This window comes from Pongo pygmaeus, chromosome 8 (genome assembly GCF_028885625.2).
Source record: "Pongo pygmaeus isolate AG05252 chromosome 8, NHGRI_mPonPyg2-v2.0_pri, whole genome shotgun sequence".
Taxonomy (NCBI): domain Eukaryota; kingdom Metazoa; phylum Chordata; class Mammalia; order Primates; family Hominidae; genus Pongo; species Pongo pygmaeus.
In genome coordinates this window covers 50,383,493-50,389,017 of record NC_072381.2, presented here as the reverse complement: position 1 = coordinate 50,389,017, position 5,525 = coordinate 50,383,493, and the positions used below count along the sequence as shown (strand labels likewise).

Sequence of the window (5,525 nt, the reverse complement as noted above, 5' to 3'; positions counted from 1 at the left end):
CCACTCAGGCCCAGGCCCCGGCCTGGGTTCGCGGCTTCGCGGGTTCGCGTTTAGTGCGGCTCTGCTGGAGTAGGCGCAGAGCTTTGGGAGTTCTGAACCCCTAGGCGCGGGTCGGGTGGGGGCGCCCAGGAGCTTCTCGGAGGCCGCAGTGGGCGGCCCATGGGGACAAGCGTCCGGTCAGGAGCATGTCAGAGCCGGTGTCACATGGCGTGCACTAGGGGAAGGCAGCCTGGGGTCGCTCCTTGGGGCCATCTGCCTGCAGGAATGGGTCCACCGACTTGTAGCTGAGCTGCAAGGGCGTCAGGCAGCGGAAAGTGCCAGGAGAGTGGGGGATCTGCACGCAGGCCCTCTGTGAGGGCACCACCATCTCCCCAGGAGACAGCCAGGGTGGCACTCTGGCGATGAGGCTGGGGTCCCAGTACTCGCCCGGACACCACCCCCTCCCTTGTCTCCTCAGCATCATAGTTGGGGGCCTCCTTCGTGTCTGAAATTTGCAAGTCTTTCTCCTGAATGGTGAAATTGTGCACGGGGCTCTACCTGGGCAGCTTCCTATTGGGGATGCTGCTGTTTTACCGCTTCTGGGCGCTCTTTGGCTTGTACAGCTTGGCTGCCTTCTTGTTCTGTTTGATCCCGAGCTTGCTCAACGTGAAGGACTCCAGGTGCTTCCTCATGGACCTGTGGAAGATTTCCCGGTCCTGCTTCTTGTCCTCAGTTGGTGTGGCTGTAGCGATGCCTGTACTCCTTCCCGGGCTTGCACAGGTACTGCTGCAGCATGTGATGCGTGACGGGGTCCTCCCTGTACGGAATGCTCTGCCACGCTGCTCCAAGAACTGAACGTCCAGACAGACGGCACTGGTGTTCTCCCTCAGAAGGTAAGAGACAGAGGCCACTGTGGTGGACGATCATGGCGTGAAGTCCATGTTGACGACGTCATCAGTACTTGGGGAGCTGATGAAGGCCACGGACCTTAGGCACTCTCCCTTGGTGGCTTAGCTGATGACATCCTTCAGGTTCAGCTCATGGAAGACATTGAGGATCCCATATGGAGACTTCTGGGCCAGCATTCTCATGAGGACTCCACTGAGGAACTTCCTGTCAAAGTGGGACCACGTCTCTCTGAGATAATTGTTCCTGATATGCCTGGATATGTCCTTGATGGCCAAGAGGATGTAGTTGAAAACATGGTGGTGCAGCTTCTCATGGAGCTTGGGCTCCTGGTGCTCACTCCTCTTCACCTTTAGCCACTGCACCAGGGGCTTGATGGTCAGGCCCCGGAAAATGACCGTGAAGAAGATGATGAAGAAGACTGTGAAGAACAGCCTGTATAGGTGGTGCCGACAAACAGGTTCTTCTCCTTGACCTTGTTTCTGTCCAGAAGCATGACCAGGATGAAGGCCATGGCCCCATGCAGGCCTCTATAGGACATGACCACCTGGTCTATGATCTCCAGCTGCATCAACTCGTAGCAATACAGGAGCCAGGACTGGATGACACCATGGCTCAGTACATGAAGGTGAAGGCCAGTGCAGGAGGATGAAGGCCATAGTCCACGTCCAGATGAGCAGGTTCATGGCCGAGATGCTCAGGGATATGAAGATGGTATAGGTGCCACTGGCCAGCATCTTCACGGTGTAGTGCATGGTGGTGGCCGACTGCTCTGAGATGTTGGCCTTCATGTACTTATGACAGCAGATGCCACAGAAGATGATGGCCAGGATGGCCGACAGCAACAGCTTCTTAGACGTCCTACGGACTGGTAGGAGATGACTAATGCAAAATCAGACTGGATGATGTGCACATGCTTGGTGAAGTGGGTCACCAGTGACAGCAGGAAGGCAAAGACCACCCCACAGTCATGCCCCCCAGGCTCACCACAAAGGACACTACACCTTTGGCATGGTCCACGCTGGTCACGTTGTCATCACCCAGTGTCATAAAAGATTGAAACACATTGTACAGAGTCATTCAGTAGCAACTCCCTGAAGATGATGATGAACAGGACCTCATTGACATGAACCTCCTCAAACCCAACCAGGATGGCTGCTGGGTCCACAGTGGTGATCAGGCTGCCGAACAGGAGGAAGTCCAGCAGCCCTATCTGCAGGTTGCCCATGAGCCGGCTAAGGGAGATGCCATAGAGGGACAGGATGGTGGTGGCTGCATTGCACACGGTGCTGATGACCTGGTACAGCAGGATGGTGCCCAGGTTGCCAAAGAAGAGCTGGTTGGGCATGAAGTAGCCGGCATCTAGCTTGATGGGGGACGTCAGCATGAAGTCGCTATGTGGTCGGCCACCCATATGATGCTGCCCAGCACCAGGCCCAGGACGATGAGCAAGGGTGCTCTCAGGGACCATGGTGGTGCCTTGTGGGACAGGTAGAACCAAACTTGGCCAGGCTGACCACAAGGATGCAGATTGCAATCATGTACTGGTCCTGGACATTGGCCCATTCAAAGGCGGCCACATGGGAGCCCTGGCTCACATCATGTACACTACTGTGCTCCTCCTCGACACTCCCTCACCCGTAGCAGCCACCCAGCACCAGCGCCACTGCCATCAGCAGCCCCCGGCAGCAACATCAGTGCTGCGTCTCCATGCCAGCCTGGGACACACATGTTGTGAGGAGTCCCAGCTGTGCTCAACTGATGCACCGTGCTGGGGCTGCTGAACACACAACCCAGCAAGGAGCCCAGCGGCCTTTGGGGCCGTTGCTGATGGCAGTCCCCTTGTTTTGTTTTTTAATCATACATCACTTTTTTTAAGTACACATGCATAAAATATCATTGAAATAAGATATTCTTAGAACTTTTTTTAGTTCAAATTTCATCTTCTGTAACACTTTTGACTTAAAATCATCAGTGCCCTCATTTTTCCACACATTGTTTTCTGTTCCATCAAAAGAAAGGGACAACAAACTATCACCCATGAGCCAAATGTGGTCCTTCCCTTGCTTTTGCAAATAAAGTTTTGTTGGAACACAGTTACAATCCTATGACTGCTTTCAGGCCCTGATGACAGAGTTAAGTGGTTGCAGCTGAGCCTGTATAGCTTACAAACCAAAAATATTCCCTACCTGGCCCTTTGCACAAAACATTTGGTGGCCCCTGATTGAGGAGCACAGGAAGTGAAGCATTTCTTGCAAGCGTGTCCACTCATCCTGGGGATGTTTTGTTTTGTTTTTTTGAGATGGGGTCTCACTGTTGCTCAAGCTGGAATGCAATGGCACAATCCTAGCTTTCTTCAGCCTGGAACCCCTAGACTCAAACGATCCTCCCACCTCAGCGTCCTGGGTAGCTGGGACTACAGACACAGGTAACCATGTCCAGGTAATTTTCAAGTTTTTTTTTTTTTTTTTTTGTAGAGATGGTGGTCTCACCATGTTGTCCAGGCTGGTATTGAACTCCTGGGCTTCAGTAATCCTCCTGCCTTGGCCTCCAAAAGCTGTGGGATTACAGTTGTGAGCCACTGGGTCCAGCCTGGGATAGTTTTTAAGTCCCGTTTTTAAGTCCTGTTTTAAGTTTTTAAGTACTTGGTTGTTGCTTTGCAAGAAAACCTGGATTGTGGACCTTCCTGCAGGGATGAATATGTGTCTGTCTCGCCAGCATCACACAGGCATTCTGCTGCTTTGTTCCCAGCCTTCTTGCGTGCACACTAGCTTTTCAATTCAAAGCTGAATTGAATTGAATCTTTCTGAAGACATTTAAAATAGCACCTATACTCCACATGTGAAATCACCATGCCCAAATCTTAATTGATGTCACAATGCTATGAACCGCTGTGGCTGAGTCTGTATGAGACCAGGCAGGACAGCCATGTCACAGTTGTGATTAGAAGACCCACCTAAATTTCAGGTACATGAAAATGTGAAAAATCAAGATGTGTGTATTTATATTGATGAAATACTGCAATGTTCCTCCCTTAGGTGATAAGCATGTGTGGTTAAATCAAGACAGTGCATGTGAACACTGAGCCATGTTCAGGACACACTTGGCACTCAGTAAATGTTGTTGAGATGAATTTAGTGGAGGGATGGTGACATTACCCTCCTGACAAATCCACTTGAGATAAAGCAGGAGAGAAGTCTTGTAGGCAAATCCCATGGAGAAAAGGCCCGGCTGCTGGAAGGCAGGTGTGTAGGAGTTGTGGGGAGGAGGTTTCTGGGTATTGTCTGTGGGATGGGCCCTAGAGTTCAGCTGTCATCTCTTCATTTTGTTTGTTTGTTTGTTTGTTTGTTTGTTTTTTGATGGAGTTTCACTCTTTGTTGCCTTGGCTAGAGGGCAGTGGTGCGATCTCGGCTCACTGCAACCTCCGCCTCCTAGGTTCAAGGAATTCTCCTGTCTCAGCCTCCCAAGTAGCTGGGATTACAGGTGACTGACACCATGCCCAGCTGATTTTTGTATTTTTAGTGCAGACAGGGTTTCACCGTGTTGGCCAGGCTAGTCTCGAACTCCTGACCTCAGGTGATCTGCCCGCCTCAGCCTCCCACAGTGTTGGGATTACAGGCTTTTTGTCTTTTAAGCTTTGCCAAGATAAATGCCTTCTGTTTGAAAAGGATGATTTTCAAGAGGGCCAGAACCTCCTTCCCGGTTCTAAAGGAAGCTTGGGCCAGGGCCACTTGAGCTTAGGGGAAGGCATGAGTGTGAAAGTGATGGGAGCAGGTGGTTTTCATAGCTGGATGATGTAGAACGCATCGTGGAAGGGTGGCTGCAAGTGGGTTTGCTTAGCATGGCCACCTGGAAGGAGGCTTAGGGTCTTCCAAGTGGCCAGGGCCTTGAGGGGATTAACCCAGCCTCTTGGTTCCAGTGATGTATGTGTTCTTGAGTCAAATGGGCCAGGGTCTATATCCACGGTGACTGCAGCATCATGGCCAAGCCTGAGTCCTCTGTCTGCAGAGGGATGACATAGAGGCCATGCCAGGGATTTCTGTCCCCGCATCACACAGCTGATGTCATGACCTTGAAGTGAACAGTAAGCCCGCTGATGAAGGGGTCTGTGGGGAACCTGGACAATGAAAAGAGGTAGGGCACTGGGTCGGCCACGCATCCCCGGGTCCCTTCATTCCCCTTGGCACAGGGAAGTTCCTCTCCTGGGGAGGAGAGGCTTGCACCCTGCCCCTGCTTCTGCCCGCTACTCTGCCTGGTTGTTATGGCCACTTGGCTCAGCCTCCCTTGCAGCTGTGGCCTCATGGGAAACTCAAAGTCTCAGGAGGATCCAGAAACCAAGACTCTTGGGACATGGAATTTGGCAATGCCCTGGTCAAAACCATCCAGAGGGAGAAATCTTTACAAAGATCTCCTAAGACTGCAAATGGCAAAATGTTTCCCAGTCTCCAGCATCCCTTTCTCAGCACTCAAGGGAAGACGAGAGGTGTTAGTGAGTATCTGATCCAGGGCTGCATCTCCTGTGAAATCTTGTGATTTATAAGATCCAGCAAAGGCTTTAGTCACGCTAGAAAGAAACTCTGGAATACGGGATTCCCTGCTGCAATGCCTGTATTCCAGCACAATTAGGAAAGACTTCAGGA

General features: G+C 51.7%; 1 pseudogene; it reads right to left on the bottom strand.

The window, feature by feature from the left end:
- Positions 1–214: 214 nt before the first annotated feature.
- On the bottom strand, positions 215–5,187 carry LOC129045019 (sodium/hydrogen exchanger 3-like; annotated as a pseudogene).
- Between the last annotated feature and the right edge of the window lie 338 nt (positions 5,188–5,525).